The sequence below is a fragment of the Papaver somniferum genome, chromosome 4 (genome assembly GCF_003573695.1).
Source record: "Papaver somniferum cultivar HN1 chromosome 4, ASM357369v1, whole genome shotgun sequence".
NCBI lineage: Eukaryota > Viridiplantae > Streptophyta > Magnoliopsida > Ranunculales > Papaveraceae > Papaver > Papaver somniferum.
The window spans coordinates 118,185,307-118,197,959 of record NC_039361.1 but is presented as its reverse complement, the minus strand read 5'-3'; positions in this window follow the sequence as shown (position 1 = coordinate 118,197,959).

Genomic DNA, 12,653 nt, shown 5'->3' with positions numbered 1-12,653 from the left:
GATTACGATAAAAGTTTCATTCGTCGACTTTCAGAAGTTTCAAAGGGGATTCAGACCCAAACGAACACATATTTCATTATGGACAAATGATGGATTTGTACCTCGAAAACACATTGATACTGGCGAGATTTTTTCCAAGCAGTCTACAAGAAGACGCTTTGACATGGTTCAGATGCCCTCATCAATCTCGATCAGAACATTCGAGTAGTTGAAATCATTTTTCATCCAGAATTACTCCTATAACATCAAACAAGGAGACGTTCATGATGATATTCGCAAGATCAGTCAAGAGAAAGTCCCAGCCGAGTATATATTAAGGCAGAATCCGCCCGAGTTGATAATGCACAAGAGAAATTCCTTTGCAGACTGTTCAGAAACGCCCTTGTTCAGGGAGAAATTCGAGATTCCTTCACAGATCACATTCTCGAGTCCTTATATGTAATCTATACCAGAGCTGGAAAATTCGTCAGAAGAGAACAATACAACTTGAATTTCCCCAGCACGGACCATAAGATATACTCAGGTGGACAAACCCCAGAAGAAAAGAGAGCTCTCTCGCCCAGGTCCCCAAACCAGCAATAAAAAAAAACTAGAGAAGATTCCGAGTTGAAATAGAAAGAACAGTCTAAGAACTTTCTAATGATGAATTCCACACCTGAGGTAAAACTTCAATACATGAAAGATAAACCGTTCTTTGTACCACCCAGAAATCTGATAGCAGACGGGAAAGGAAAATCATACTACTCTTTTATCATGAAACAAATAGAGATCTCACCAACAACTGCAAAAACTTAATAAGGTTCATTGAAAGCATGTCAAGAGAAGGACGTCCAAAAGTATTCATACTTCAAGAACAAGCGAATAATGGGAAGTCTCCATCAATGCAAGCCAACGAATATATCAACATGATACACACGACACCAAGGGCTGAGACAGACCTACCACAAGATCCCACTGATAAAAAAAGGAAATAGCTGGAAATAAATGTCACAGGTCTCCACCCTAACTGCGAAGGATTGCTCCCACCTCCATATGACATAAAGTTAACAAAGAAGTACCTAAACGGGGTCACCTTCCCACATTCTGACGCACTGGTGGTCAATCTCGTCATAGATGGCTGGGATTGTCGAAATATTCTAATTAACCAAGGATCCACATGTGATATCATATATCTACAAGCAGTTAAGCAGATAAAGCTGGAACGAGATGGTGTCTTAAAAAGCAACAGCTCAGCCATAGTTGGCTTCAACGCTCGAAGACTTATTTTATGGGAGAAATCACTCTCACAATCGAAGTTGGCCCAATCAAAAAAAATGTGTCTTTAACAATACTAAATACCATATCACCATAAAATGCCATCTTGGAAAGAGATTGGATCCATGTAATTCAAGCTGTCCCCCTCCATGTATCATCAAAAGCTGAAGTTTATGACTAACAAAGGTGAATACGTGGTCAAAGGAAACCAAGCTATGTCGAAAGAGTTAGTTGTTCTATCACTCATCCAGTAGGAAGACCCACATGGAGGTTCCATGGGATAGCAATTAAAGCTTCCAGGAAAAATTTCAAAGCTCCTGAAAGCCGAAGAAGAATTTAATTACCTGGCAGAAAAGCAACAATACAACTAACATACTCTAGCAGTAAAGCCCGAAACACAAGAGGACCTGGTCAGCTTACCAGAAAGAGAATTCAAAAAAGAAGTAGTAGTTGAACTACTAGAAGAAATAAATCTGGGTTTTAGATGACGAACCAACAATAATCTACCTGGGAAAAAATCCAGTAGATGAAGGACCTGCAGCAATTTCTCAAGGAGAATGCAGACCTCTTAGCATGAAAAATAACAGATATGGTAGGAGTCGACCCTAGTATCACTTGTAACTCTCTGAATATTATCTTAGACTTCAAGCCAGTGATACAAAAGAAAATAAAGATAAAACATAAATTGCATGATGCAGTCCAGGCAGACGTTCAAAGATTGTTGGAAGCCAAGATCATAAGAGAATACAAATATCTAGATTGGATATCAAATATCTTGGTCGTAATGAAGAAGAATTACAAAGTAAAAATCTGCATAGATTTTACTAACTTAAATAAAGTGTGCCCCAAAGACAACTACCCTCTGCCAGATATAGACAAGACGGTAGAAGCAGTCCTAGGGTATGGCGGGCTCTCCCTCATGGACGGATATTGAGGGTACAATCAGATACCAATGAATCCGGAAGACGAAGAGCACACTTCCTTCATCACAGATAATGGACTATACTATTTCAGAACAATGCCCTTTTCGCTAAAAAATGCAGGGTCGACCTACCAGAGACTGGTCAACAAAATGTTCAAAGACCTCATCGGAACCACAATGAATGTTGTGTCGATGACATAGTCATGAACAACAAAGAGCCAGAAGACCATACAAAGGACCTGCACAAGATCTTCACCATCCTCAGAAATTACAACATGAAGACCAATCCTTGAAAATGTACTTTTGAGGTCCAATGTGGGAAATTCCTAGGTTTCACGGTTACAAGAAAATAAATTGAAGTTGACCCGCTAAAAATCAGAGCAATATTGGAGATGCAACCTCCAACCTGCAAAAAGGAGATACAAAAATTGGCAAGAATGATGACAGCACTAAACAAGTTCATTTCAAGATTGCCAGATAAATGCAGGCAATTGTTCAATGTACTCCTCAAGCAACAAGACTTCAATTGTAATGAGAAATGTCAAACAACTCTTGACAACTGTAGATGGTGGATTTTCGACAAAGGCTAAAATTGTAAAACCATAATCTTACATATTCCTGATCCGACAATCAGATGAGTATTGAAGCTCATGCTTCTCATTGAAGCATGAAAACTCATACCACAAGAACCTCTGACTGAGTATATTTTCTCTCAGAGCATACATGAATATGCAATCTCTCAACTGAGGCAACGACATATTTCATGAATACTGAACAATTTCAGTAATTACTTTTATATAGAATCGAACGATTGGACAGCTTCTAGACAGCTTGTCCGCTAGTATAGAGCAATAACGTCTTCAGGATGTAATAATGTTTTCCCTGACTATATAAAAGACATGTGTATAGAATCATTATGATTGGACGGCTCCTAGACAACTTGCCTGCTAGTATAGAGCGATAACGTCTTCAGGATGCAACAACGTGTTTTCCCTGACTATATTATACATAATAAATATGACGCTTCAACAAGCTCATATCGCCCAATTCTAGAATAATTAACGCTCCTAGAAAACTTTCCTGCTAGTATAGAGCCATCAATTAATTATTTCTAGTCATTATATCCATAACTGAATCCTAGAAAATATTCTACGTTCTTCATAATATTTCATTACTTCAATTCATGGTTCTTCCCAGCAGAATTCCATGGGTTAGTAATAAATATTCTACATACGGGCATCTGAGCCGCTATCGAGTAAGCCCCGACCAAAATGGTGCAAGTGTACTCAACAACAATGCACTAACGAGCACCTGAATGCACGAACGAGCATTCCAAAATACGAAGAAACGATGAACCTATGCAAAATATGAAGAAAAATAATAAATAATAAAATATTAGTTAGGGCGCTAGGGGACTGGAACCACCGGCCGGCCGGTCATGCCGTGGCCAGTCCCACGCCCAATTCTATATTTTATCATATTTTTATTATTTTCTTTGATCTCATGAAAATCCCTTCATTTGAACAAATATCTTTCATTTTAAGGAAACTCCTCAGTTTCATGTTGTTTCCTTCACATCAAGGAAATAATATAAAATTGGGAAAGGTGTCGTGGGACCGTGTCTACTAGCCGGCAGGCTATGCCCTAGTTGTGGCCGGTCCCACACCTCATGATTCCTCATAATTTTATTATTATTTCCTTCATCTCATGAAAACTCCTTAGTTTCATGATATTTCCTTCAAATCGTGAAAATAATATAAAATTAGGGAAGACTCGCGGGACCGGGCCTGTGACCCCCTAATTATTAAACCTGCTTAGCTAATAGGATTACAACCTAGTTGAAGCCTAAAATCCAGATTAACGATCTTAAGAATCTCAATTATATAGCTAAACCCAAAAACAAACCCATACACTCTAATATAAAATAAATGAAGATCTCATGTGATACAAATATAATAGTGTATTGTTTACAAAGAAAGGATACAAATATAAAATATAATTAAACATCTTCAGTTCGCTAAAACTTTAGGCTACGGAAACGAATATCTTCACATGCGCCTTTTCTTCTGAATACTGAAACTGAAGTGGGAACGAATGAGCACATCATCCCAAAGGGGTGTCCAATGGAAACATATAACATTCAAGTAATCACTAACATGCTTCACAGTTCTAAAAGAATATAAATCAAAAGAAACAGGAAGAAATTAATCATTCAGCTATTCATGCATCATGAAGCAAGTGTCACTCTAACCTCGCCAAACTCAATGGAGAAAACGACGCGAGAGCAACTCTAATCAACAATAATAACATCGTCCACACAGAGTGCCCAAACAAACCATGATTCAGAATATTACCATCAAAATCAGAAAATTAGACAAACAAGTATAATATGCACACGAGTGATTTCCCCAAATTAAAATAGTATATATAATAACGAAACGGGGAAGAAGCCGCCCTACTAGATAATATTAAAACGGGGAAGAAGCCTCCCTACTATATATTATGTATATACTATCGAAACGGGGAAGAAGCCGCCCTACTAATATATTGAAACGGGGAAGAAGCCGCCCTACTAAATAATATTAAAACGGGGAAGAAGCCACCATACTTAACTTAGCAAAGAGCCGTGGGGAATCACAGACACTCCTTGCGGGAAAATCATACAACACATATTACACGCACATCAAGGCACATACAAGCATTTATATAGATAGTAAAACACACAAACATGGAAAAAGTAATGAAGACTCATCATGCTCGAAATAGAAATAATGCTTAATGATTACAAGAAGGTTATAGAGTTCCCACCTGATTTGATGACAAGCCATGCCTACCACTAGATCCTCGATCCACCAGTTCAATCTTTGAATCGATCGTTGTTAATAAAGATTAACTTTATCCTCGATTCTGAAACAACAACCCTAATCAACACCAGCACTAACAATCATCAAGGTTCTCAACTGATTCATTATCTTCTCTTGTTTTCTATTCATCTTCTTCATCTCAAATTGAATTCTCTAGGTTTCTTCATCTGCACCATCTTCTTCATTAAAATTCTACAGAACCACCACCATCATCATGCAATCATCTTCCAATACTGATTCGCTCATATAGAACTCACTCATCTCACAAATGGATCGGAACATATGAACAGGGAAGAGAAAGAAGAAGAAGAAGAAGAAGAAGAAGAAGAAGAAGAAGAAAAAGAAGAAGGAAGAATAAGAATGAAAGAGAATAACATAGGGGGTACGAGTTTATCCTCTCAATTGGGTAGATAATACCAAATGTAGATACTGGGACACCCAGTTAGGATAAGGGAATCCATGTCGGTCTATCTGGTAAAAGGCTATTTTCCCTTCATACAAATCTGATGATATCTTCTTCGTCTGATATCCGAATGACACGTTCGAGTAGTCTATTCTGCGTAACTTTTCGAGATATATCTAACGGTACTAGTTTCGTATCTAAATCGTTGTTATATTAATTCCTATAAATTAAATACTATATTAACTAATCGATTCATTAGGGGTTATGTCATCTCTGATCGTCTCTTGACTAACTCTTTACCAGTAAAATAACGTTGACGAGCTTGTGAGTCCTTACATTCTACCCACCTAACAAGAATTTTCGTCCACGAAAATTAGATCTATCTTACTCCTAATATAAGTACTGCTCATACTTACAAACGCAGTCATTTGAAATGAGTTCGGAATTAAAGAGTGGCACGTGAGGCATATAGAAGAAGAGCATTACAAATAGTAGATTAGATGAACCTAGACATTTTCTAGAAATATCATTTTTGAAACGAAATTCAACTCATTCAAATGCGTTCAATTGAGGAAACATGAAATAAAACATTATTTATATGACTCTCTAACATCTAAGAACTAAATTTTGTAGCTCTAGGTTCAACTACAATGATTTATATTCGAACAGATAAGTATATCCAAGTTCTCTGCGTTAATATTTATAATATCCAATATGTTAAATTTACCGTTATACCAAATATAAATTTTCCATTTCAATAGATTGATGGCCCTACAAAAATGCAAAGGTACTCGATAGGTTTCTAAATAAATTTGGGATTTATCAAATATACTAACCTAGTTATTTTCGTAGTGTTGAATTGTCTACGTTTTCATAACTTTAAACTATTTATTCTCTTATCTCTATCAGCTTCTAAATCATAATGCAATTGTTTTAACCTACGTCTTTTACTTCAAACAATATATGTACAACAAGAAACCAATCAATCAACCAAGTAATTCTTTTAGTTCTTTATAGATTTTAGTGATTAAGATTTATCTCACAACCCAAACCTAATTCCAATCTAATCTAGTTCACCATCTGATACTAACTATTATCTACTGTTTCCCATGTAAGATCTAATAGTGAGCTCTGATACCAAGTTGTGACGCCCCAAGTACTAAACCTGCTTGGCTAATAGGCTTACAACCTAGTTGAAGCCTAAAATCCATATTAACGATCTTAAGAATCTCAATTACATAGCTAAACCCAAAAACAAACCCATACACTCTGGTATAGAATAAATTAAGATCTCTCATGCGATACAAATATAATAGTGTATTGTTTACAAAGAAAGGATACAAGTATAAAATATAATTAATCATCTTCAGTTCGCTAAAACTTTAGGATACGGAAACGAATATCTTCACATGCGCCTTTTCTTCTGAATACTGAAACTGAAGTGGGAACGAATGAGCACATCATCCCAAAGGGGTGCCCAATGGAAACATATAACATTCAAGTAATCACTAACATGCTTCACAGTTCTAAAAGAATATAAATCAAAAGAAACATGTAGAAATTATCATTCAACTATTCATGCATCAGGAAGCAAGTGTCACTCTAACCTCGCCAAACTCAATGGAGAAATGACGCGAGAGCAACTCTAATCAACAATAATAACATCGTCCACACAGAGTGCCCGAACAAACCATGATTCAGAATATTACCATCAAGATCAGAAAGTTAGACAAACAAGTATAATATGCACACGAGTGATTTCCACAAATTAAAATAGTATATATAATAACGAAACGGGCAAGAATCCGCCCTACTAGATAATATTAAAACGGGGAAGAAGCCGCCATACTAGATATTATGTGTATACTATGGAAACGGGGAAGAAGCCGCCCTACTAATATATTGAAATGGGGAAGAATCCGCCCTACTAAATAATATTAAAACGGGGAAGAAGCCGCCATACTTAACTTAGCAAAGAGCCGTGGGGAATCACAGACACTCCATTTTCTGTTTGAGGAAATCAAATCAAGAGATAGATATAAACTCGTTGATGTACTTTTAATTGATTGAGTCTTGTTGATTCTCTTAAAAGTATATTCGAGTTTGTCCATACAGATTGCTAAACATGGGGTGGTGTTGTTAGACCCCCGCTTTTTCAATTGGTATCAGAGCAGGCAAACACGTTCAAGACCTTACAAGTCTGTGTTTGTAGAAATCTGAGTCTGAGGACATAATCTCTTACACATACCAGGATGCCTCCTAAATCTTTCAACTATGTCAGTTGTCTCGAGAATACCTCAAAGGATTGTTCCTTAGTTGATTCTTCCGAATCCCTAGATAGGAAGATTGTCTCATCTTGTGTTGATCACTCTTCCTCCAATGAGACATTGGACACAATAGCGAAAGCTGAAAATGGAGCTCACCAGAATCGCAAAAAATTCTACTGAGTTTGTTAGTCTTCAGAATCATGATCAACTCATCGATGAATTTGAAAAGTCTATTTGTTAGAGCATTGCTCGGTTGAACCCACCAAGCGTTGGTATGTCAAGTTTGGTTGTCATATTTTAGTGAATCAAAACTCATGTTAAGAGTCGCTTGATTATGTACTAGAGTTACACTTCGTATAGGTTAGCTTGAAAGTATTAGGATATGAGACATTACAAGTATTGCGAAGTCTTGAAGATGTGAAGAAGCAAGGAGATAAAACGACAACAATCATCCTTCCACTTGAGGTTAGTGATATTTAACTTGAACTGTTTCGTTCCCTAACGTATCTTTCAAGTCGTGCATATTGAAAACATAACTGCGAAGCATATTTGAACTCTAGATAGACATAGTATTACGGAATACAATACGAGGTTTATTGCTTAACCATTAAACTTTGTAGATAATACATCGTCATATTCATTTGAATGCTATTATGATTATGTATGGGTATAAGGTGAGGATTTCATCCTAGGGAACAATGTTTACATGTGTTCTAAGGAAGTAAGTTCATAAACTTGTTTGTGGACCGAAAAGGAAATTACCGGGAGTTATTGGCTTTGTTATTCATTGCATATCTTATGAACAACCAATATGTGTGATAGAGTATAACCGCTCACAACTTATTGTGTTCTAGGTAGAACTATTCACAATGTCCTGACTTTTGTATTAGTATAACTTTTATTAGTAAAACCAATCTTAAGTAATCACCTGGTATGATCGGATTGTATGTGCCTTGGGAAAAGGGAACCGATCCTTGTTTGGGAAAGGAAACCGATCCTTGTTGGGGGTAGGGAACCGATCCTAGTGAGGGAAAGGGAACCGAACCTAAGGGGTGAAGTGCAATAGGGAACCGATCCTTGTATAGGGTGCAGCGAGGTTTATAGCAGAAAGGGGAACCGATCCTATGGACATGTGCAACGTATATGAGTTTAATACCATATATATGTGGGAAACCGATCCTAGTACCTAGTCAACCGAATCTTTGGGAAGCTAGTATGACTATGCGCAGTACTCACATGGAGGTAGAACCGAAACTTGTTTTGGTAGAAACGTAAACCCATGATTGTGATTGAATGTTGGTTTGATCAATCACATAGTTCTTGAAAGTCAGATGAACCAATTCTAAACTTGTTTGGAAATGTGGCAAATCAGTTTCAAGGTTTTAAGTGTGGAAGAGAACTTACAAAGTAAAGATGTCGACAAACTTTGAACACGTGCTGAGAATGTTTATTTCTATAATTGTTCAAAGATATTCCTTAAAGGATAATGGAAGAGAATCCCAGGATCATAACATAAGTAAGTTAAGAATCTTTTAATTAAGGTTATTAATTTAACTTTGTAGGGAAATTATGGAGTTAGTAATGTGCATTTACTAATTAGATTTTCTGAGAGATTTCGATTGTATTTTTGGACAGAGCATTTCCAGGAATTATGAAAACCGAATATGTGCATTTATGAATATCTTGAGAATATTTTCGGTTTTGGAAATTCCTTGGTGTCCAAACTTCCTTGTCTATAAATACACGAAGTTTGCCTTTCTAGCAAACTAATCCTTCGCAAAATAGACTTCCTCTTTTGTCTTTGTTACTGGTGTAGCCGCCTATCGAAGAAGAGAGTAATCTAATTAGGTGAAATATCTTACGACCGCTCATTTTAAAGTCTTCTTTGGGATTGAGAAGCTCTAGCGCGACCCGTTGGTGGGAAACTAGATAATTGCGGTTTATCTTTGTTTTCGATTGATTTGATTGACTAACGGTGGTTGAAATCTTATTGCACCTAGTTTGTTTATTCTTGAGAATCTTCTCTTCCGATATAAGATTCACTCAAACTAGTTCAGAGTTTCGACAGGGATCTTTAGACTGTTGTTAGTTTTGAAGACGATCTTGTGATAATCCATTGTTAACTGACTCCGTTCTGTGCATGATTGATCACAAGAGATTTAAGTGATTGTGTGCAAGTGTTTATTGAAGATTTAAGAAGATTTGAAGACAAAGAAGATATTGAAGATCTGACTTCGGTTTTATAATTTTTGGTGTGCACAATACTTGTTTGGGAAAAGAGGATCCAATTAATAATCGGTTTATCCTTGTGGTAGATTGGATTGATTAATTGAGTAGATCGGCATCAACACGATTCTTTTGATTAAAGGTGTTGTTGGCTTAATGTTAACCGATTACCTGTGGGTGATTGAACATAAGATAGATCTAGACCCGACGAAGGAGTTTATGTTTCGATAAACGGAAGAGCCTTTGTCTGACTCATATCACTTGGTTGAATAGAGTTGATACCAAACAGAAATCTTGTTCCTTTACTGTTTGGAATACGAACCAAAGGGATTGTTCCAAGTAAGTGACTTATTCACAAGTCGGAGGCATGGGAATACAGACGGAACTAGGTATATTATAGAGTTAGGTACTTGGTCTCAACTATACGAAGTTAGGTGTAATTTTGTGTAGCGGCTTAATCCTAAGAGTATTCAATTCTGGACTAGGTCCCGGGGTTTTTCTGCATTTGCGGTTTCCTCGTTAACAAAATCTTGGTGTGTCATTTACTTTTATTTTCCGCATTATAAATGTTTTATTATAATTAAAGTAAATTACACAAACGTTAATTCCTATTTACTTGATATGCAATCCTATTGTGTTTGGTTAAGTCCGAACCTTTATATCAAGTAAACATACTTCGTTGTTGTATTGTCTCGATCTCGTATCCATAGACGATCACACAAAGTGTGAACCGATTAGTTGTATTGTCTCGACTCAGTCCATAGACAATCACTTTCGGAGAAAGGACTTATAGGTAGGAAAAGTTTTACCTTGAGGTATATTTGGGTACCCTCGCCTTTTCACTATTTATCGAGAACGTGTACTCTACAACATTATTGAGTCCTTCTCTAAGGATATTGAGAAACTTCTTCAAGAGAATAATTTACAGCGTGAAAAGATTTGTGATCTTGAAAAGGTTATCAAAGAAGGCTCAATTAGAGAAAAACGTTTGATCAAGACGCATTTATCTGATCTTGACGGATTTCCTGTTGAAAAAGAGAAGCTAGATGCATCACTTTCACTAGCCCATGAACAATGTATAACCTTGGAAAAGGAAAACTCCGTCTTAAGGAAAAATTCTTCTGTTCCAACTATTCCTCTTGACATATAGTACATGAAGAAATATCCTCCAAAAGAAGATTGTGTCGAGAAAAGTTTATATAACTTACAATCTTCTCACAGGGTTGTAAAGTTAAAACAGATGTCGTCTGTTGCGTCTTCTCCACGAACCTGTACTTTCTGTGGAAAAGGGAATCACTATGTTATCTGTTGTTTTTCCAGGAAGAAACAAATTTCTAAACTTCGTAATTTGCTTCTTTCCACTGTCAATGGGGTAAATAGTCAGTCGACTACTGCAGTGAATCTCATGTTCACAAAACACCAGACATCTTATAAAAATGATTTCCTTCCTAGGAATCATTACAGGACTTCTGTGCATTATAGTGGTATAAAGTCTTATGTTGCTGATGAAAGCATGACCTGTGCTATAAGAACAACTATGGTGAATCTAAGTCTAGAGTTTGGAAACCCATCTTGGAAAATCCTCTTGAACCAATCTCTAGAGGTCTTACACTCAGTAATCAGAAAGCTCCTTCTCTTGAGCTTTCAGGAAGAGCTATGAGAAATTTCCCTAAAAATGGAAACTACCATGAGAAGACAAGAAATGTTGAGATCATATATCCTGGTGGAAATCACAACTACTCTCTCAAAAATTATGGTGAGACTATGTCTCCCTCTGCTACCTAGTAGAAGAAATTTCCATTCTTGTATCTAACTTGAGAGATACAAGGATGGTGTTTGAGAGATGCTCAAGTAATTAGCTGAGTTCCATTAGTTTGTATGTTTGATACCTCTTGATGTGAGTTTTTAGTATTTCCTTCCTTCTTCACCGTGACCTTTCTTTTTAGGGCTAATTTTTTTTGAAAGTGACACAGTATGCAGTTTTCCTGGTTGGGTCCATTCTTTCGCGTATGGCTTAGTCCACGAACGTCCATATCTCCTCAAGGAACTCTAGGGTTTCCATATAAGGTGTACACTTGAACATATATATATATATATATATTTCATATATGTGTTTATTAATCTTCAAGAAAGGAACTCAATGGAAATTGTTCCCAAAGAATAAGTTAACCCTACTGTAGAGGATGATCTCAAAGGAAGTGATCCTTCTCAAGAGTTTATTCTGAAAAAGATGCTTGAAAGGAAAGAGTATAACTCTTGGGTTGGAGAATCTGTCAAGGATTTAATTATCGTTCAGAATGAAGTAAAGAACGAACTTGCTAACCTTCAACTGCAGATCAACCAGCTTATTGATGGACATGCAAAAACCGTTAGTACTCAGAATATCTTGATCAGGAATCAGAAGAAATTTATTCTTGACTGCGCTAAGGCTCGACACTTTGTTCGCATTGTTGATAGAAAAACTAACTTTCTGACTCATGAACATGGTGTCTCTACGGTCATCAAAATCAAGGATATCAACGACTCCTATTTCGATGGACCATTCCAGAGGTATGAAATCATCAAGGAAAACTGAGTTTTATTAGTTGCCTAGTATGTCTTATTTTTGGCTTAGTTGGAAGAATAACTAGTGCTCGAATAGCAATGATTGTGACTACACATAGCTATTATTTTCATTTTTTTTAGGATTATTGGTATTAAATTCTAAAAATATTTGG